At 42.7% G+C, this 23,489-nt stretch overlaps 1 protein-coding gene across 1 annotated transcript in view; it reads left to right on the top strand.

Moving 5' to 3' along the window:
* Positions 1 to 23,489, top strand: part of zmp:0000001236 (mastermind-like protein 2) — a 461,039-nt gene that overhangs the window by 1,616 nt on the left and 435,934 nt on the right. The window lies entirely within an intron of this gene.

Here is a 23,489-nt window from a genome sequence, read left to right as displayed (position 1 = left end):
ATTGAATGACCCCCACATCCCATTGGAAGAAACAGCCGAGCAGACATGTGATCGATAAATTGAATGTGCTCACTCAAAACTTATGAATTGGCCAATAAATTGCACCTGCTTCTTTAGTGGTTGTAAACATTAGGATAGGACTTATTTGGATTTTGGATTTAAACAAGTTTGATGTTTTTATCTGTATATTTTTATTTGTTGAATAACAGTAACTGTGTGCGTGTTATACAGAATGTCAATTAGGAGATCAAAGGCAGTTATATAATTCTCAGGCTTTGGATTGATGTATGTTGCCCAAAGTATGTTTCTTCGTTATGCTTTACACCTTACGCAATGCTATCTGTCAGTGTTCATAAATATGAAAGAAAAGTTGCTTAGTCAACTGAACCCTAAATGTACAGCATATCACCAGTACCAAAACTTGTTGACATTGGCACATAGGCTGTTTGAGACACAGTTTTGTGAAAAAGACATTCTGAGATTGTACGTTTCGTTTTTTAAAAATGTATTTTCCCCCTTGTCCCCTCCTTCTGAAAGTGCTGGTTTCTAACAGGAGAATGGCTCCACAGGTGTAGTTGTGCTCTATATATTATCCAAATGTTCATTATTTATTTGAGCTCAGCAGGCTATCTGGCAGTAATGCGGGCATATATCTACATCTCATTCTGTTCTTTTCTGATGCCCACCTGTGCATATTTCCAGCAGGCTTTTCTGGCTATTGAATAGGAATCCTGGTGAGTCCTCCTGGCATAACTCAGGGGTTCTGAGGCTATTTGTAGTGTTCCTGTTGTACTCTGGCTGAGATTGGTTAGAGTATAGATAATAGATCAATTCAGTAACTACTCAGCATGGATTAGTTACTCATTGCCCAAATGTGAGACAAATACCCTGACTGTACACTTGTACTTTGTGTGTATTTATATATTTATATCATATTTATATAAATAGTTACAAGCTGTAATTCACTCAAGCAATTGTGATGACATCTCAAACTGTGAAGTTGAAGCTTTAGCAGATTATAAACTTCAGTGTGACATTGAGATTGAATTACGGCCTTAAACTCAATGCCAACTGTTTGTTTTTGTATCCTTATTACCAGTTAAAATCACTTTTTCAAAAAGTTGTTTATTGACACAATTTTTTCATAAAACAAATAGTTCTGCAAGTATGAGATTATAAAACAGGAAAATGGTATTTAGGAATAAACATGAACGTATATAAGAGAGAACTAAAGAAGTACAATAATTACATTTCTGTAGATTTACCTAATGTTGACACATGATTTATTGAGGGCATGGGATCTGTACTGTGTAAGAAAAATCATACTTAAGTGAACATTCTTTCATATTGTAACAATACACCTGTGTGATATCTTAGCCCACCCTTTCAAATTGCCATCACCACTTACCATCACTTGTGATAGAACTGTCAGGATTTTAATTTTGCATTCTTTTGCACAAACTACTCTCCAGACAAAAAGCAATCTTGGGAAAACAAAACTATTTTACTGAAGGACATTTTGAGTGGTTAAAGTGTGAAAAATTAAGACTCAACGTTGCACTTAATTTAAGTCTGAATGATACATTGTATAGATGTACACTTTGTAAATGTTTATTACAATTATATATAGGACTCATCTTTGGACAACTTAATGATAAAAGAAGGATGAAGACTCTGGTGTCAAAGGAATCTAATTCATTATTATCCAGATAGTGAGCAAAAGTTCTGTGACGTGGATTTTCTTTAAAAGGAAAAATGTGTGTTTTACCAGACCATGCGAGGTGACTTAATAACAGTAAAGGTGGGATAATACATGAATATATAATAAAAGGAACTCTTGTGGACCATTGAATCTCTCAAACTGAACACTCTCAATCATAAAACTTTCTATTGACTCAGCACCCACTGCCTTTTGAGGGGAACGGATTTCCAGATTTCCACTGATCTTTATGTCTACAGTGTTTGCTGATTTTACACATAAATGGGTGAGCTCTAATTCTGAGATTTTGCTCCTTTGTTTTGGATTTTCCATCAGAGAAAATTGTTTCTCTGTATCTACTCAATTGAATCCCTTCATAATTTTAAAGACCTTGAACATGCACAACATTCAGAACTCAAGGGAATATAAACCAAAATTTGGCAACTTGTGCTCATAATTTGGCCCTTTAAGTTTTGGTATCATTCTGGGTGAAAGGGTAATGAAGCTGAGATAACTGAATCAAATGCCATACTGCCTGATTCTAACAAATGCCTGAGTTTAAAAATATAGTCGTTAGCTGCATTTGAACATACAATGACATAAGGCGTGTAGTAGATATAATTTTAAACTCCTGAACTATCTTTGATAGCAAGAACTGTTAATGAGTTGTTAATTGCTGTAATTGGTGGGCAGCGTTTGCTTTATTGCTCGAAAATATGAAGAAAATAAATAATTTGTATTTATTATAGCATCTTTGGGCTGTACCATACACTTCACATCTAGTGTATTACTTTTGAAGTCATTTATCTTGTGTAACAAAATGACAACTCATTTTCACACAACAATAATCAGTTCATCTGTTTTTGGCACTGGAGGAATGTTGACCAGAACAATCCCCTGCTTGTCAAATAGTATCATGAGATTTTTGCATTTATCTCAACAGGCAGACAGCCGCAATTTAATGTCTCATCTGAAAGACAACACTGCGAGAAACATTGCGTTGTTTCAGGGCACCACAAAGTATTAGTTTAGATTATATACTGGAAGAACAAGGCTTGAGGTTGCAAACTCCTGACCCTGATCTGAGCCTGCTACTAACTGAGCCAGTCTGACCCTTTCAGATTATACAGAGAATAATGACTTGGTTTCATGTAGCAAGACCATCAGCATCTGAAAAGAGAAAATAGGTTGACTCTCACTCAACTTTCACCTACCATTCTCTAGTTGGCATTTTGTGGGGAGTGTTTGAATGCCAGGATAGTTTTGTTGTAAGCTTGTATCCAATTTTAAAAGAAAGTCATTTGAAAAATCAGAATTGATACTCTGAAAAAAGAACACCACCTATTTAATCTGGTTTCAATGGCTTTTTCATTAGAATAGTTTTACTTTGCAGAATTTCTGCTGAACTTAAAACATTTTCAGTCAAAAAGAGATTGTTAACAGTTCTTTAACCCAAGATTGAGGTGGATTTGAATCAGACCTCAAATAACCAATTAGGACACTGTTTCTCTAAATTATTCAGCAAGCCTTTATCAAATGTTCCTATATTCTAAATTAACCATTAAGAAAGTATTAGTCTGTGAACAGTACATTCCCCCCCCCCCCCCATTCTATGAATTCAGAGCCTAAATGTACTATATTTACTTACCAGAAAATAGTTTGTGTCACTTTAATTACTTTGTGTAATTTATTCGGCTTTAATCACATGCTTAACATTAACTTGGATATTGTGGTAAAAATGATAGTGTGGCCAAAGAATAAATTGGACAGCAACGTACAGCGACCATAACTGCGCAGACCAAGAAAGTGCTCTTTGAGTTCCCGGCCCTTCGAGAAGTTTTGCTGTAATATTACTTCAGCAAGAGACGCAGCATTGAATTACCTAGTACAGTGTGAAGTTATGGCACCAACATGATAGATGATCCATTTCCCAGAAATTATTTTGAATGGTGTGAGGTACTACGAAACAACCTTACTAATTTTTTTGTTTTTATCTCTCTTAATCACAACTTTCTTTCCCTCTATTATTTTGCTTTCGATACACGGTTTTACATTTAATTGGGACCCAGTGCGAGTGGAGTTTGAAAATTGCAAAGTCTCTGGGACAGTTTCCAATTCTCAAAGAGCCCTGGGGCGGAGAGAACGGAGAACAAGCTCGTTGCCAATTACCGGCCACTTAGGATGCTTAAAGAGCTGCTTATGAGGCCTGTCAGGAACAGAATGCAATATCCAAAAAATTTTCTAGCAAGCCCGTACAGTCTTGTGCATATTTGTAAACAGCTGTCATGGGACTAAATAAATTTCTTTGAAGGTTTTTGAGACAAACCTGTGGGCCAATTAGCACCAGTAGGATTGCTGGTACTACCTTGTCAAGCAAGGCCACTGTCTGCCTTGTTCTAACATCTAAGGAGCTGCTTATAATAATAATCTTTATTGTCACAAGTGGGCTTACGTTAACACTGCAATGAAGTTACTGTGAAAATCCCCTAGTCGCCACATTCAGGCATCTGTTCGGGTACACTGAGGGAGAATTCAGAATGTCCAAATTGTCTAACAGCACGTCTTTCGGGACTTGTGGGAGGAAACCGGAGCACCCGGAGGGAACCCATGCAGACACAGGGAGAGCATGCAGACGCCACACAGACAGTGACCCAAGCCGGGAATCGAACCTGGGACCCTGGCGCTGTGAAGCAACAGTTCTACCATTGTGCTCCCATACTGTGCTTACTCAAATCAGCAAGACAGTGGCAGCCCCCAACATGACTACCGCTGGCCTTTGTCACTGGTGCCAGGCAGGCAACTCCTGCCTCCAGGGGGGCATGTGGCACATCTACGTTAACACTGCAATGCAGTTACTGTGAAAAGCCCCTAGTCGCCACATTCGGGAGCCTGCTCGGGTATACTGAGGGTGAATTCAGAATGTCCAAATTGCCTAACAGCATGTCTGACCTCGCCTCCTGGCCAATCAGGCCATTTACATTTAACATTGTGTATTGAGAGCGACGCAGCTTGGACGTAGGATTGGGACCCAGAATTCATCCAGGTGTTGAATCCCTGCATTGAAAATCCAGTCCTATGTCCCAGTATGGATCTTTCAGTCTAATGGGTTAAGGAATACACAGTTGCTTGCCTGCTTACAAAAGCCCAAATTCCCTGTATGTACTGTGCTGTTTTGGCTCACTAATCACAGCAAGTTCCAGCACAAAGGCCCATAGGAAAGCCTGTGGACAAGTGCAAGCGAAATAAACAACAGGTGCCATTCCTTCACTGTTGACTGCAAAATCCAGGCCAATATATTTCAAGGTAATTTTCAGGGATGTTGTGCTTGCATTGATGTCCAATTTCTAAAGCTTTTCCTGTTGGCATAGTATTTCAATTAAATGCCTTATTATTGTGCATTTTTCCCTGAAAATTTCATGTCATGAAAACTAAAGATTACAAATAAACAAGTAAATTAAAGCAAAATCGTGAAGCACCTAATTACTAACGGCCCAGGTATATTATTATTTTTAAAGACAAAAGAGGGAAGTTTCATTTTGGTTTAAGAGAGATATAGCACCTGTGCATATCTTTGTATCTACCAGTCAATTAAGATGAAAGTGAATGTATTTTTATAGCTTGAAAATGAAGGTGATTAGAAAACTAACTAACTTGTACTGTAGTCAAACAACTATTTCTGTAGTAGATCTTTCCAGGGCAAAGATGAACATTTTCGACATAATAAAGGTGATAAGGCTGAAAGAAATTTGTACCAAGTTCTGAAAAAATACTGGAGGCGATGAATGTTGTATGTTATTTTTGTTGGGTTAAATTGAAAGCTACTGAGCTGGATGTTGGTAGTGGAGCACTGCCAGTGGTCAGAGGATTTCCATTGCGCCCTGAAGACAATTCATTGATTGCAACTTAATTCTGGCTTATACCTGTTAATTTCCACTGTGCCCCCCCTTCCACCAGGTCCATGTAAAAAGTCCCATGTTTGACACCATTACTAATTGACTAATATAGCCGATAGTCTGTTACATACAGTATGGAACGTATTATATGCGATGTAATTTATTTGAGGTTCAAGTTACCTAATAAGATTTTAACTCATTGGAAACCCATTCACTTGCACGGATTTTAAGTCAGGTCACATAAATCACAAAACGAAAGATTGCAGAGTTTATCAATGTTACCAAAGTGTTCATGTGTTTGAAACATGCTCTATTCTAAGTTTTTAGCGGCTGGCTTATTCAGTTTTTGACAAATGTTTGGTTGCTACCTCAGTTGAAATATCTGATTTGTACTGAATTATTACATTTTGCTTCTTCATCCCTATGCCCCAGCTTTGAAACCAGCTCAGAGTTTCCTCTTTTGCTTGTTCCAGCGTGAACTTTGCTTGGGCAGTCCCAGACCAGATTGTGGTGGACAATGGGCCTCGACCACAAAGTTGGTCATTGTTTTAATTAATATTAGATTGGCAGTTGTACTCGAGCTGAAAGAGTGGTTAGCATGGAAAATGGGCAAGATCACACTGGCACTGCTTTGCCAGGGTTAAGCTGAGCTTTCAGCATTGGGAAGCTGAACTTGCTAGGAGTGACAACTGTGACACAGATCACAAATATAAAGCTGTGTTTATTTCTAAGAATAATACATAATAAAATAGATCCCAATTAATTTAATTCCTAGGAATACTTGCTTGCTGATTTTCTTTTCTCCCCATGTTTTCTAGAAGGCTTTGAGGTGTTCCCAGGGTCTGATTCCACAGATGCCAATCACCCTCCAGTAATCATAGTGCCTGTTATATAAATGCAAGCTTTTCTTACATTCAGTTATATTGTCCATTCTGCTGTGCTGGCTAAGAACAGTTAACCCTTTAGAGCAGTGTTCTTCAAACTTTTTTTCCGGGGACCCATTTTTACCAACCGGCCAACTTTCGGGAGCCAACCCGGCCGACCTGCGTGACCCACCATTTTCTCTTACCTTGTTTGCTGCTGCCAATAATGGAGGAAATGGTTTTGGGTCCCTTTGGTCCTTGTACACGCTCCTCCAATGGAACCTGTTAAATGAAGGTGAAGTCTTCCAGTGTCGGAAAGTATGGAGTCTCCAACTGTCCAAAGTTCTGCATTTTTTTCCTGTAAGATTTTATCAAATAGAACCCCCCCCCCGAACTTGTATAAAAAAACTAAAATGAATAAAATAAATGAAAAAAAAAAATTAAATGAAGAAAATAAATGAATAAAATTAATAAACCCCCCCCGAACTTGTAAAACAAAACGCTGCGACTGTTTTTTTAAAAAAAAGCGGCCGCACTGCGCATGCGTGCCCGATCATTGGCACGCACGCGCATAGTTTTGTGCATGCTCGCTGATGATCTGGCACGCATGCACAGTGCAGCCAAATTTTCTTTACATTTTCACGGCCATTTTGAAGGCCGCTTGCAGCCGGCGTTCTTAACAGCCGGCTGCTACGGCTGTTGTGTGCAGATTTGCGCGATCGGGAGCGCAGCGACAGACAGCTCCGCGACCCTCCCGACACCCGCCCCCGCGGGTTGTGCCCCCGAGTTTGACAATGCCTGCTTTAGAGACCAAAGATCAAACCTGAAACCTCTTGTCCTGTATGGGTTGTTACTCATTGGATAACTTTCTTGGACTGTTGAGATGTTAGTTCACAGGTTTAAATAAAATACATGATTGCCAATCATAAATGAGTGACATTCAGCAAGTGTGGAGTGGAGGAAACTTCATCCCTGCAGCTGATCATGAATCGAAAAATTGTTCCATGCTTTAACATAAACAACCCCCATATTAATGAAAACCAACCTTGCGGTAAATCATTTGATACCCTGTGACTTGACTAGTTTGATGGGTTTTTATATCTGTACATGGAACAAGAAAATCAAATATACAGTGTAAATAACGTGAAAAGATAACATGATTCATTTGTATTTTATTTTAAAATTTATTTTGAAATTAAATGCCTTGATAAAATGTGAGATGTGTAATTAAAACTTTTATCAAAAAGGTGTATCCCATTTAATTTCATAGTACTTAAGCATATCAGTCGAATATCTTGATTTCCCCCCCTCCCCCCACACACAGTTACTTCTATGAACACAATGCACTTAATTGACTGTATTAACATAAATGGGTAATCTGGATAACATTTTGAGTTTCCAGTATTTGCACCCACTACTTGAATTTCTGACTTTGGTTACATTCAACTGAGTGACAGATCTGTGAAATTACAGCTAGGATGGACAGTTTCATGAGGTTAAAAATGCAATCTTAAACACCCCTTTGACTCAATTGATAAATGAAATATGCAGCGAAGCCATACAGTCAATCAATGCCAGATTTGATTCTCCGTCTCTTGAGTAGCTGATCCAAGCTGGAGTGGTAGTTGGAGCTGTACAATTGGTTTCAGCATCTCTAGACCAGTTGGGGTATGTCCAGTGATTTGTGTCTGGACCTTCGTTGGGTTCAGGATAAGACTTTGTTGCGATGCTCCTGACAGTTAGTCTGTGAATAGTCATCATCTAGGTTCCTACATGAAAAATAGCTACAAGGATAAAGTAAGGGATAATTGCCAGCATTTGTGGAATTGTACTTGATTATGGATTTTTGCAGCGGAAAGGAAATCTGGTAGGAATGTTAATGTAGAAACAACGTACTTTTCAGTACCTTTCATTAGCTCTGCAGCACGGTAACACTGTTGCTTCACAGCGCCAGGGTCCCAGGTTCGATTCCCGCTTGGGTCACTGTCTGTGCGGAGTCTGCATGTTCTCTCTGTGCCTGTGTGGGTTCCTCCGGGTGCTCCCGTTTCCTCCCATACGTCCTGAAAGACGCGTTTGTTAGGTGAATTGGACATATTCTGAATTCTCCCTTAGTGTACCCGAACAGGTGCCGGAATGTGGCGATTAGGGGATTTTCACAGTAACTTCATTGCAGTGTTAATGTAAGCCTACTTGTGACACTGATAAAGATTATTATTATTCTTTTGAAATAGTGATTTCTGAGACAGAAATGGAAATGTTTGTGCCCAATATCATGGATCAGATTGCGGCAGTGCAGATTATTTAGATATACTGAAATCTAATTATTGTGAAAGTAATAAGAAGGCAATGTATTGTGATATTTATACTCTTATTATATACCATCACTGACCATATCTAATGCCAATGTTAATGCCTTTATGTTTTTCCCACTGTTATCTATTGCATATACATGCCAGGCAAAATTGCTAATTTGGATTAGCAAAATTGAAACTCCTGTAAGGATAATTTATCATCTTTATCAGAGTAACATTTGACTCAGCCTGGTTGGTGGGAATGAAGCAGTGAGGGAGAGATCACGTGAAGAAAGATGTGGTAAATTAGAAGGAAAGGACAGGCAAGAGAGTGAGGTAGCAATAAGGGTAACAATAGTAAGTGTAATAAGAAGGGAGAGAATGTACAAAAGAGTGTGGCAGCAATAAGACCAGAGTTACAAAAATAGTAAAAAGACCGGACTAAATGCTCCGCATCGGAATGCTAATAGCATTTGTAACAAAATGGATGAATTGTTTGATCAAATAGAAATAAATATGTGTGGCATGGTAGCCATCACAGAGACAGGACTGCAAGGTGACCAAGGTTGGGACCTGAATATTCAAGGCTCCTTGACATTCAGGAGGACACAAAGCTAGGAAAATGTGGTGGGGTAGCTCTGTTAATTAAATATGACATTAGTACAATGGAGTGCGCTTACGGACGGGATTTACAGATGAAACTGCTGCGGATTTTTTGGAGGCGGCCCACCAGCGGGATTTGCTGGTCCTGCCGTTGTCTACGGAATTCCCTTTGACATCACCCTTTGTCGCCGGGAAACCCGTACGACATTGGTGGGACCTGAATATCCTGCCGGAGTGAAATCTGGTAAATTCCTCCCTGCCTTTTTACTAAAGGTCATGATGTATAATCAGTTTGGGTAGAGATACGAAATAGCAAAGGTAAAAAGTTGCTTGTGGGAATAGCTTTTAGGCCTCCTGGCAACTACAGTTTAAGATGAGATATACAGGAAGAAATAATGGGGAGTTGTGAGAAAGATATTGCAATAATCATGGGTAATTTTAATAACATAGATTGGACAAATCAGATCCATAATGGTAACCTGGAAAGTTAGTTCATTGTGTTTTTGGGGCAGTTTCTTGTAGCAGCAAATTCTAAGCCAAATTCAGGGCAGCACGGTAACACAAGTGGATAGCACTGTGGCTTCATAGCGCCAGGGTCCCAGGTTCGATTCCCCACTGGGTCACTATCTGTGCGGAGTTTGCACGTTCTCCCTGTGATTGTGTGGGTTTCCTCTGGGTACTCCGGTTTCCTCCCACGGTCTAAAGATGTGCAGGTTAGGTGGATTGACCATGATAAATTGCCCTTAGTGACTAAAAAAAAAGGTTTGGAGGGATTATTGGGTTACGGGGGTAGGCTGGAAGTGCAGACTCGATGGGCCGAATGGTCTCCTGCATTGTATGTTCTATGTCTATGTCAATCCGAGAGCAGGCTGTCTTAGACCTGGTGGTGTGTAGTTTTTGGGACAGTTTCTTGGAGCAGCACATTCTGGAGCCAATCAGAGAGCAGGCTATCCTGGACTTGGTAGTGTGCAATGAGGCATATTTCATTACTGATCTTATAATAAAGGAATTTTTAGGTAGATGTGATAACATGGTTGAATTTCATATTCCGTATGAGGGAGAGAAGGGTGAGAAGTATGTGTCTAAAACTAGTGTTTTCAACTTAAATACAATTGCAAGCATATGAGGACAGATTTAACTAAAATGAACTGGGAAAATAGGTTAAAAGACAGGACAGTAGAGAAACCGTGGCAGGCATTTAATAAGATATTCCATAATATTCAGCAAAGAGCTATCCCATTGAGAACGGGAGATCCTAGGAAAAGGATGCACCATCCGTAGCTAACAAAGGAAGTTAAAGATAAACTCAAATTGGAACGAAAAGTGTACAATACTGCAAAGATCATTGGTCGGTCAGAAATTTGGACAGATTTTAAAAATCAGCCAAGTATAAATTTAAAAGTAATAAGGAGGGAGAAATTAGAGTGTAAGAGAAAGCCAGCTAGAAATATCAAAACAGATAGTAAGTGTTTCGGTAAGTATTTAAAAAGAAAAAGAGTAGTGTAAGTGAGCGTTGGTTCCTTGAGGGTGAGACTGGGGAATTAATAATGGAAAACAAGCAAACTGTGGAAATGTTAAACAGGCATTTTGTGTCTCTTTCCACTGCAGAAGGCACACTTGTGGATAAAGGGTAACCTTAGATGTTGTACTTGGATTTTCAAATGGTATTTGGTAAGGGACCACATGAAAGGTTACTTCACAAAAGGTAAAAGGAAGGCAAGAACTTAAACTAGGCAACAGGTACTGAGGAAACTATTTGAACTAAAGGTTGATAACTTCCCTTGATCCAATGGCTTTTATCCGAGGGTCTCAAAAATAATTGGCTGCGGAGATAATGGATGAATTGTTGTGATCTTTCAAAATTCCCTAGATTCTGGAAAAGTCCCAGCAGAGTGGAAAATCATTACTAAAACCCCTCTATTTTAGAATGGAGGGAGACAGAAATCAGGAACTATAGCCCAGTTAGCCTAACGCCTGTCATCGGGAAAATGCGATAATCCATTATTAAGGAGATAGTAGCAGAAAATTATGGTGCAATCAGGCTTTGTGAATTTGACTAACTTATTAGAGTTCTTTGAGGAAGTACCAAGCAATGTAGATAAAGGGAAACCTTAGACGTTGTACTTGGGTTTTCAATTAGTATTTGGTAAGGGACCACATCAAAGGTTACTTCACAAAATAAGAGCTCATAGTGTAGTGGGTAATGTATTAGCATGGATAGAGGATCGGTTAGGTAACAAGAAGCAAAGATTAGAGTGAAATTTCGGATTGTCAAGCTGTTACTAGTGGAGTTGCACAGAGATCAGTGCTGGGGCCTCAACAGTTTACAATATATCAATGACTTGTATCAAGGGACTGAATGTATGGTTGCTAAATTTGTTGATGACACAAAGTTAGGCAGGAAAGTAAGCTGTCAAGAGGGCATAAAGAGTACAGAGGATTTTGATAATGAGTGGGCAAAAATTGGCAGATGGAGTATAATGTGGGAAAATGTGAACTTGTCCACATTTGGGAGGATTAATAGAAAAGCACTATATTATTTTAATAGAGAGACACTGTAGAACTCCCCAATATAGGGGGACCTGGGTATCCTGATGCATGAATCATGAGTTGATATACAGGTCCAGCAGGTGGTTAGCAAGGCAAATGGAAAGCGTGTTGGTGAGACCGCATCTGGAGTACTGCGTGCAGTTTTGGTTTCCTTCCTTAAGAAAGGATATAATTGCATCAGAAGCATTTAATAGAAAGGAAATGAATTGTCAAAGCTGAAGATTATTTGCCCATGTTCCCAGATTTCAATTGATCAGTACTTAAAATCCATCATCGTAGGCCACTCTTCTAACCACTCTTCTCTTTCTCAAACTGTCTTCCTAAATCCATCTGTCTTGCCACCTTCTTGTCATAAAAGCAAGATTCATTAAAAATTATTTTCTTTAACTATGACTTTGCTTGCCTCAGCTTGCTAATTTATCCTTTTGCTTTCCGAATCCATATCACTCATGTTCTACATTTGTGAAAGCAGTCAGAGATCCCTTTGTTTTGTGAAGAACATTATCGGAATGTTGGCGAGTTCAGTGTTGCTTTGTATTATAGCTGGTATAATTCAAGTGATAATTGATTGTTTGTGTAAAGGTCTCGATATTGGAAAGTAGCTGTTGGGACGTGTTACTATTTTTCTATAGAATGGAGTGATCCATTATAGCAACTTTTCATCCCTTGTTTTCCAAGTTTGGAAATGGTAATCAGATGTTTTGCAGTTGCTGGTTATATCTGTTTGCTGTGGGTTGTTACCACTTAGTTGCTTAGACCATTCGGATTATGGAGGCAACACATGGTTAGCACTGCTGCCTCACGGCGCTGGGTCTGAATCCTGGCCCCAGGTCACTGTCCTTGTGGAATTTGCACATTCTCCCCGTGTCTACGTGGGTTTCACCCCCACAACCCAAAGATGTGCTGGTTATGTGGATTGGCCATGCTAAATTGCCCCTTAATTGGAAAAAAAAATAACAATTGGATACTCTAAATTTTAAAAAATACTGTGGGATTATGATGTTAAACAAACGTCTCAAACAATCTCTCTACTTGGGTCCAGAATATTTCAAACTGTATCTTTGCTTTTCCTCATTATTTAAAAAAATACTACTGCATATCTGTGCCATTTTGTACAAAACCTGATAATTTTTAGGAAGTATAATTCTCCTTTGAGAAATTTTTTTTTGCTTTTCAAAGGTGATCTTATGCCATCTGCCATCTGCTGTATGCACTTAACAGCCTGCAAACTATTGCCTATAACAATGAGAGAGTCATGGACACTGACTGAAACTCTAGAGAAACCCGAATATAATAGAAATACATTTTTCCAATATGAATGAGTTGTTTCAGTTTTAAGCACCCATTATTCTTTTAATATGTACATGTACATACAAATAGTTTTTGAACCTCTACATTGTCACTGCCTTCTTTAAATATATTGATGTATCCATGTGTCACTGTACTCTGATTCTATTAGCATGGTCGAACAAACCTTTAGCCCACCGTCTCTTTGTTGATGTATATGTCCCTAAGCTTTTCAATCTATTGTAAGTGTCTCTCCACTCCAATTTACTGGACATTTAGCTGGAAAGCGTCCAAATGTATTCAAAATAATGACCTTTTTATTGAATAAATGTTGATGTTTTAAGTCCTGAGGTGATATTTTAACCTAACATAATATTCATAGTAGTTTTTGAAGTTTTTTTCATTTTCAAATCTGGTGCATTAATAAAGTGTACCCCTGACACACATACACATTTGGGATTACTGAAATTTCTGGAGGTATTCAGCATTTTGCTTTAAATAAAAATGAAATTAAATGTTTCAGATCATGGTATAAATGAGCTACGAGTGTTGTACTGGGTGAAATTCTTGTCCCTTACACATCTCCAGACGCTGCATGCATGTAGTAAATTATTCAGAGGCATAGTCAGTACCATGTGGCAAGGCATTTAATGACTATCGGGAATATTGCAAGCATTGAACCGTGTCATGCCTTGTCCTCATGCTTTGCCCACCTGTTAAGTGCAACTTCAAATTTGATCATCTCTTAATGAAATGTATTCACATTAAATGCATCTGTAGCTTGCTAGCAGCGGACATCAAATAATGATCACTAAACTGTAGTACCAGGTAGACAACCACCCCAAGCTGCTGGTGTTTGGATTTGTAAGAGCTGCAGGTGTGAAAGTGCACAGGCTTTGTGCACAGTCTCAGGCAGACATTAGTTTGGCCTAAAGTTGCTTTGACATCATAACAGAAGTTCACTTAGAGTGGAAGTTGAAACTTGATGCTTCATTGCGTGGTCGAATGAATCCATTTGAACTAACACATGGAGCATGTTAATTAGACTCATTGACAAAACTGTTGCCAAATAATTGCCTCATCATCTGCTAAGCAATTCAAGAATAGTTCCTTATTCTGGGTAGTCTCTTGCTCCAAATTGCACAAAACTATAAGCGCATTATACTTCTGCTGTTTCTAGATATGTTCTAGTCTATTATAGATACACTTCTGTAACTAAATGCTAACAAAAAAAAAGTCAAACATGTTCTCTCATTATGCTACAGTGTGAATACTTATTCAGCCCCTCGTATGGGAGTAACTTGGTGTAGCACTCAGTTTTGTGGGTGCTTGTGACCTTCATTCATGTGACTATCTTTCAAGTGAAGTGTTGGCAGTGAGTGTTATTGGACAGTTATGCTGTTTGAGAGAGATATCATCACAGAGCTCAATCCTCTCGCCTAACAACTACACTTCTAACAGATGTTCCAAGCTGGATGGTAGCTCATGTCCCTGGTGAATTTATTTTCTCCATAGTCTCAATGCTTTGAAGACTAAGCACCCTGTAGTCACCTCCTTGTATTTCCCCCCCCCTTATTTTCTTGCTATTGTCTACTTACTCCTGAAGGTGTTGACCTTGCAGACTATGTTCCACAGGTACAGCAGTTCTTAAATACCTGGCCTAAATTGTCATTCCTCATGTTTGGAGTTTCAATATTGAAGGTCGCCAGGGCATCGTAGCTGAGGTTGATCCTTACTCCAAACCACTGGTACAGTTTTTGAGCAGCCTCCAATGGAACCAAAGCAACCAAGACGATTTGTAGCATCCCACCTGGCTGCCTGGCTAGGGTCAGCTAAGTCAAAAATAGCTATAGGATTGAACTTCGGAACTGCATGACTTATTATCACAGCAGATAATACTGTCATTCCTGCTATGAACAAGGATCTGGCCTAAAGCAAGTTGGCTGATGGATTTATAGTCTTGTTAGGTGGTGTTTAGCCTGAATAAATCTATTACTTTTTTGAGCCAGCTCTTTGAAGGAAGCTGCACAATCATACCATTGTTAATGATGACATTTTAGAATGACACAAAAATGAACTTGATACTGAGTTTAAGGTTGGCCTATCGATTTCAGAATAGTATTGAATGCCCCAGCACTGCAACAGAGCACCAAGTCCCCACTGGTATTTTTCTCCACATGAATTACCCAGTTTAATGCTGCTCTCTTGTTCATTTCCCTTAATTTCAACTGTCCCTTTTTTACACATCTTATGATTCCCTTTTTACCAATTCAGCTTGCAGCATAGCAGATAATTTCACTTTCTAACTCTCTGTTGTGAATACCTTAGTTATATTATCCTCTTACTAATTAGTGGAAACAGTCCATCACTATTTACCTTATCAGGTGCTCCGGTTTCCTCCCACAAGTCCTGAAAGATGTGCTGTTAGTTGACTTGGACATTCTGAATTCTCCCTCTGTGTACCCGAACAGGCGCTGGAATGTGGCGACGAGGGGCTTTTCACAGTAACTTCATTGCAGTGTTAATGTAAGCCGACGTGTGACAATAAAAAGATTATTATCATAACACCTCGTAATTTTGAAGATCTTTTATCAACTAGTGAATAACTCTAAAGTCTCCAGTTTCTCTTTATAACTGTTTTAAACCTTTCTCCCTGTGAATATTCTCAGTAAATCTATGTTTTTTTCCCCTATTACTTTTCCTATAACGAGGTACCAGCTACTCCAAAAAGTCTTCAGCAATGGCCTAATTGCATATCTTTAGATATAAAATCAAAGGATATACTTTCGAGGCCCCATCTACTGGTGCATTCACTGTGGAAATACTCCAGCGTCTATGCGCTACACCATTTTAAAATTGTACAACTGCTTCTTCTACATAACTGCCCACTCGTGCAGTTTTTCAGAATCCTCATTATAACATTTTTATCTTTCTTTTTAGTTCTTGAATCCAAATTCATTATGTAAATAAAATCCGCTTCAATGTGGAGCACTATATAACAAATCTTTGCAATTTGAGAAACTGCTCAGCCCCAATGTGTTGCTTTCTGACCATCAACCACCGTGTTCCTTTACTTCCATGTGCCATTCATTTTTTTTGTGTGTAGTTTTCTTATAAACTGTCAATTATAATTTTTACTGAGTGATCGTTCATGGTTGTGCTTGTAGATTTATATGGATTGACCACTTATTTTTATCTTGTGCTAATGGGCAGAGTGTAGCAGACTATGATCGGAGGAGAAGCCAGTGCTCTCTTTCTCTGCCTCCACATCATTTTCTGTGAGCTCATTATTTGCACTTCTCTGTCTGATCGTTTTAAAAATATTTTAGTTTGTAATTCCATAGCAGCGTTATAACTTGATTTACTATACATTGTATGTCCTCTTTCCTGACTGCCACCCTGTCCTGTTTTCTGTTTGTTCCTCTCAACAACACAGTTCAAAGATTCAGTTCCTGGTTTTGCTGTTTGTGTATGCATAAGAGGTTTCCTTAGTGTTCCTTAGATTGATTTCTTGTCCATTGTGGGAGATGAGAGTTGTCCAATTGGCTCAATTGTTTGTGAATATACTTTAAAAAACCATTTTACTCAATATGAAGTACTTCCCAACATCCTAAGGTCATAAAGGTGCTTTATAAATACAACTTATTTCTCTCAAAGTGTATGAATGGAGTGGTTGGGACTGAGGTTAATGCAAACTTCTCATTTGAGTAGTGGGTAATTGACATCTGTTCCACCTGGTTCAGAACAGTTGTACCAGGATTTAATGCTCAAAGTGAAGCCTTCATAATGATGTGGGCTTAGTTTAGTTGACTGCTTAAGACTTGAAGATTCAAAGAATAAAATTATTTATTTGCTTTAGTATCTGTCCCCTTGCTATTGGATTAAAGTATTTTATCTGGATGTGTTGGCTGTGCTCTTTCCTCAGGGCTGTTAGTCAGGCACCTCAGTGTGTTCCGAGTGGTATATCAAGGGACCCACCATTTACCCCACAAACGTCAATGAGTTCAGTGGTAGAAGTCCAAGGAAGTCACACCACATCATTTTGCAGGAATATCCCCACTTGGTGGATTTTTTTCTCAGAAATGTAATCATTCTTTGAAGAAGCAAGTTGATTTGCCATGGTCTCGATTAAACATACAAAACAGAAAGCAAATGTTAAAAGAACATAAGTTGAACATAATCAACTGACATGTAGATAGAATTATAGTAGCTGCATTTGTTATTTCCAGATGTATTGTTGCTGACCATCAGCAGTTACTTTGCATTCTGTTTTCATCATGAGCTGAAGTATCTCACTTAATGAAAAATGTGAAAAAACGGCGTTCAAAGTAGTTTTGAACCATGAACCACAGTTTGGATAGAGGTTTCTAAACACTGGTGCAGTCATTGAGAAGGGGCAGATTGTAAAGATGCTACAAAAGGGATTAAAAGGTTATATCGACAATTGGGGCTATTCATATGTTAATGATTGAACTGTGCCCACTTAGGTGCAAATAGATGTTTGAGAGTTTGTACATTAAAATGAACTAAAACTAGTTTTTCGGTAAAGTGACTTTCATTCCAAAATAATTAGGAAATGAAACCAATTGTGACATTACCCAAGGACAAGAAATGGTTAAGCAGCTTGATGTTGAAAAATAACTTGGGTTATGATACAAATAGTACATTATGATTGGAATATAATAGTTTTTAGATTATCATGGTTGGATTGTTATCATTCAGCAGTCAGATTAATGGCTGGTTAATCCTTTTAATAATAATCTTTATTAGTGTCACAAGTAGACTTGCGTTAACACTGCAGTGATGTTACTGTGAAAATTCAGTGCCTGTTCGGATACATTGAGGGAGAATTCAGAATATCCAATTCACCGAACAGCACCTCTTTCGGGACTTGTGGGAGGAAACCGGAGCACCCGGAGGAAACCCACGCAGCCACGGGGAGAACGTGACACAGTGACCCAATTTGGGAATCGAACCCGGCCCTGGCCCTGCAAAGCAACAGTGCTAACCACTGTGCTACCGTGCCGCCCCTTTTTTTGGTGGCGGTGATTAAAGAATGAATATTGACAGAGCGCCTACAGAACTTCACTGTTGGTCTTGAATAGCACCAAGGGATCATTTGTGTCCATTTGAATAGATCAGACAGGACCTCAGTGTAATGATTCATCTGGAAAAGCAACACGTTTTCTCCCGAATGTGCAATAACTCCTCAGCACATTCGGGAGGCAAGAGTGGTAAGCCAAGGCTGGGACTGTTGCATGGTGTCGATAAAACAGGTTTTAATTTGAATAGATTCTTACAAGGGAAGCTTTTGCTGCTCCCTGTGTACCAAAAATTGTACAATGTTTTCTTTTCAGTTCTCTGTCCTGCTCTGATGCAAGTGCAGTGATGCATTAACAGGTGTTGGTGACCTTTCAGTACTTGGCTCAGGTGAGTGCTGATGCCAGCTATAATATCTACGCTACCACTGTTGCTGAAGTAGCAAATAATTCCGTGCAGACTGGGTGTCACCCTGTCACTTTGTGGTCTGTAATGATTCGATCAGCTGAATTAGGAAAGCTAGGTTAAGACTTAAGTGTTGTGTTAAACTTTAATATCATGTGGCAGAGAGCAGTAACAGAACAAGCTGAAGTGTGACAGGAGCAAAACCCAGTAAATATGTTGAGTTCCTGAAATGGCTTCTTTGAGGGAGAAAATAAGGTGTTTATTATCCTTTAATAATTAGGTTTGCGGACTTCCGGTGGCGGCAATGCGGAGCTAAGCCGCACGTTCGGCAGCTCCCGCTTTTTTTGGACTTTCGGGCACTTTTAAGAGCCCGCAACGGCGCTGTTTCGACTTTCCCCTGGGGGGAAACACAGCCAGTGTGCCTAGCGGCCGGTGGATGGACTGGACTCGCAGTGGAGCAGTCTAAAAGTCGGTTTTACCACAGAGAAAGGCGAGAGGCAGAAAAAGCAAGATGGCGGCGGGCAGGGAAGCAGCAGCAGCATGGCAGCAGTGGGCGCGGGAGCAGCAGGAGCTGCTTCAGCGCTCCTTCAAGGTGCTCAAAGCCGAGATTTTGGAGCTGTTTAAGGCCTCGCTGGACAAGCTGGTGGCGACTCAGACGGCTCAGGCTGTGGAGATTCGGGAGCTTCAGCACAAGGCTTCGGAGAATGAGGATGAGCTTTTGGGCCTGGCAGTGAAAGTGGAGTCGCACGAGGTACTGCACAAGAAATGGTAGGCGAGGATGGAGGAGATGGAGAACCTCTCCCGCCGGACGAATCTACGGATTTTGGGCCTCTCGGAGGGGCTGGAAGGTTCGGATTTGGCGGCCTATGTGGTCCTAATGTTAAACTCGCTGATGGGTGCGGGGTCGTTTCGTGGTCCCCTGGAGCTGGAAGGCGCCCATCGAGTGCTGCAGCGGAAGCCCAGGCCGAACGAACCGCCCAGGGTGGTGCTGGTCCGTTTTCACCGCTTGGTTGACCGGGAGTGCGTGTTGAGGTGAGCGAAGAAGGAGACGAGCAGCAGGTGGGAGAACACGGACGTTCGGGATTTTTCAGGACTGGAGCGCGGAGGTGGCGAGGAGAAGGGCTGGCTTCAATCGAGCGAAGGGAGTGCTCCACAGGAAGGGGGTGAAGTTTGGCCTTCTACAGCCGGCTCGCCTCTGGGTCACGTACAAGGACCGCCAGCTCTATTTTGACTCTCCGGAAGAGGCCTGGGCTTTTGTCCAGGCTGAGAACTTGGACTCGAACTGAGGACTGGGGGGGCTGGGGGGAAATGTACTTTGTTTGGAGGCCTTGCCCTCTTGGCTATCCTTCTGCTTATATTGGCTGTGTTTGCTGATGGTTGTTTCCTGTTTGTTTTCGCTATTTGAGTTATGGTTATTTGGGTTCTTTCGGGTTTTTTGGGACTGTTGGTTATTTATTGTGGTGCTTTTTTTGTTTTTTCCACTGGTGGGTTGGGGAGCAGGTTGGGGTCTCGATGGGTCATGTGTCCGTCTTTTTCCCGCGTGTTGGGGCGGGCTCGGGTTGGAAGCGCGGGCTTTCTTCCCGCGGTTGTTGCTGCAGGGACTGTGAGGGAATGGATGGTGAAGGGGGTGGTTGGGAGGGGGGTCTGCCACCGTGGGGAGCAGGCTTGGGGGGTTCCCTGGGCACGTGGTGGGTTGAGGAAGGGCTATGGCTGATCGGCGCAGAGGGAAGGGGACGGCCCCTCAGGTTCGGTTGGTCACATGGAACGTGAGGGGGCTGAATGGTCCGGTGAAGCGATCCCGGGTCTTGGCTCACTTGAGGGGGCTGGGAGCGGATGTGGCTATGCTCCAGGAGATGCACCTCAGGGTTACGGATCAGGTGAGGCTAAGAAAAAGTTGGGTGGGACAGGTGTTTCACTCGGGGCTTGATGCAAAGAACCGTGGGGTGGCAATTTTGGTGGGTAAGAGCCTGTCGTTCGTCGCATCCAAAGTGGTGGCGGATGGGGCAGGTCGATATGTGATGGTGAGTGGGAGACTTCAGGGAGAGCGGGTGGTCTTGGTTAATGTTTATGCCCCCAACTGGGATGATGCAGGCTTCATGCGGCGTATGCTGGGCCTGATCCCGGACCTGGAGACAGGGGGATTGATTCTGGGTGGGGACTTTAACACGGTGCTGGATCCGGCTCTGGATCGCTTGAAGTCTAGGACGGGCAGGAGGCCGGCAGCGGCCTCGGTGCTGAGGGGGTTCATGGATCAGATGGGAGGGGTGACCCTTGGAGGTTTTTGGAACCGGGGGTTAGGGAGCTCTCCTTTTTCTCCCATGTCATAAGGCGTACTCCTGGATTGACTACTTCGTGCTTAGCAGGGCGCTGATCCCGACAGTGGTGGGGGCGGCGTATTCGGCGATAGCCATTTCTGATCATGCTCCACATTTGGTGGACCTGGAGCTGGGGGAGGGGAAGGATCAGCGCCCACTGTGGAGGTTGGATGTGGGGCTTTTGGCAGAGGAGGAAGTGTGCGGGCGGATCCGTAGGGGTATAGAGGGGTATCTGGAAACCAATTACAATGGGGAGGTGCAGGTTGGGATGGTTTGGGAAGCGCTAAAGGCAGTAGTTAGAGGGGAGCTGATATCTATTCAGGCGCACAGGGAGAGGGTCAAGAGGGAGAGGCTGGTGGAGGAAATGGTCAGGGTGAATAGGAGATATGCAGACACCCCGGAGGAGGGGCTTCTGAGGAAGCGGCGCAGTCTCCAAGCGGAGTTTGATATTTTAACCACCCGTAAGGCGGAGGCGCAGTGGAGGAGGGCACAGGGGGCGGTGTATGAGTACGGGGAGAAGGCAAGCCGGATGTTGGCTCACCAGCTCCGGAAACGGGAGGCAGCTAGAGAAATTGGGGGAGCCATGGATCCAGGTGGGAACTTAGTGCGGGTTGGAAAGGACATCAATGGGGTGTTCAGATCATTTTATGAGGGGCTGTACCGGGCGGTACCCCCTGGGAAAGCAGGCGGGATGGACCGCTTTTTGGATAAGCTGGAGTTCCCAAGAGTAGGGGACGAGTGGGTGGAGGGTTTGGGGGCCCCAATTGAGCTGGAGGAGCTGGTGGAGGCGATGGGGAGCATGCAGACAGGGAAAGCTCGGGGCCTGAAGGGTTCCAGGTGGAATTGTACAAGAAATTTTCAGATTTGCTGGGCCCGCTGCTGGTGAGGACCCTGAATGAGGTCAGGGAGGGGGGTACTTTGCCCCCGACGATGTCCAGGGCAATTATCTCTTCGCTCCTGAAGCGGGACAAGGACCCCCTTCAGTGTGGGTCTTATAGGCCGATCTCGCTCCTTAATGTAGATGTCAAGTTGTTGGCAAAGGTGCTGTCCAGGAGGGTGGAGGATGTGGTCCCGACGGTGATTCATGAGGACCAAACAGGGTTTGTAAAGGGGAGACAATTGAATGCCAATGTGCGGAGTCTCCTGAATGTCATGATGATGGCGCCGGTGGCTGGGGAGTCAGAAATAGTGGCGTCCATGGATGCGGAGAAAGCTTTTGATAGGGTGGAGTGGAGTTACCTGTGGGAGGTGTTCCGGAGGTTTGGGTTTGGTGAGGGGTTCATTAGCTGGGTGAGGTTGCTGTACAGCTCCCCGGTGGCGAGTGTGGTGACGAATGGGAGGAGGTTGGAGGACTTTCGGCTTTCCAGAGGGACGAGGCAGGGGTGCCCTTGTCTCCCCTGCTCTTCGCGTTAGCAATTGAGCCCCTGGCCATGGCGCTGAGGGGCTCGAAGAGTTGGAGGGGGATTGTGCGGGGGGGGGGGGGGGGGGGGGGGGGCGCTGTTTGTTGCGGACCCGCCGGCTGAGGGGTGCCAGAGGTGCTGAGGATACTTGAGGAGTTTGGGGACTTTTCGGGATATAAGCTCAATGTGGGGAAAAGCGAGCTGTTTGTCCTGCACCCGGGGGGTCAGGAGAGGGAGATAGGGGAACTCCCGTTGAGGAGGGCTGAGAGGAGCTTTAGGTATCTTGGGGTCCACGTGGCTAGGACCTGGAGGGGCTATGCATAGGCTTAACTTTTCGAGGCTGGTGGGGCAGATGGAGGAGGAGTTCAGGAGGTGGGATGCGCTGCCGCTCTCGTTGGCGGGCAGGGTCCAGTTGGTTAAAATGACGGTGCTCCCGAGGTTTTTGTTTCTTTTCCAGTGCCTCCCCATATTGATCCCAAAGGCGTTTTTCAGAAGGGTGAATAAGTCGATTCTGGGGTTTGTGTGGGCGTGGAAGGCCCCGAGAGTAAGGAGGGTATTTTTGGAGGGAAGAAGGGAGGTAGGGGGCCTGGCGCTGCCCAACCTGTGTGGATATTATTGGGCGGCGAACATGGCGATGATTCACAGGTGGGTGATGGAAGGGGAGGGTACGCATGGAAGAGATTGGAGGTGGCGTCCTGTGCGGGTACGAGTCTGGAGGCTTTGGTGACGGCCCCACTTCCACTCCCCCCGGCAAAGTACTCCACGAGTCCGGTGGTGGTTGCATCCCTCAAAATCTGGGGACAGTGGAGGCGGCATAGGGGGGAAGTGAAGGCCTCAGTTTGGGCCCCGATACGGGGCAATCACCGTTTTGCGCCAGGGAGAACGGGTGGGGGATTTGGGAGTTGGCACAGGGCAGGCATCAGACAGTTTGGGGACCTCTTCTTGGATGGGAAGTTCGCGACTCTGGAGGAGCTGGTGGGGAAATGGAACCTCTCACTGGGAACGCTTTTAGGTGTATGCAGGTCAGGGACTTTGTTAAGAGGCAGGTGGCGGAGTTTCCGCGGCTGCCGCCAAGGGGGGTGCAGGACAGGGTGCTTTCGGGGTCATGGGTCGGGGAAGGGAAGATCTCGGCTATCTACCAGC

Source organism: Scyliorhinus canicula, chromosome 14 (assembly GCF_902713615.1).
Source record: "Scyliorhinus canicula chromosome 14, sScyCan1.1, whole genome shotgun sequence".
Lineage (NCBI taxonomy): Eukaryota > Metazoa > Chordata > Chondrichthyes > Carcharhiniformes > Scyliorhinidae > Scyliorhinus > Scyliorhinus canicula.
Note: the sequence above shows the minus strand (reverse complement) of the source record. Positions and strands in the feature narration are given on the sequence as shown.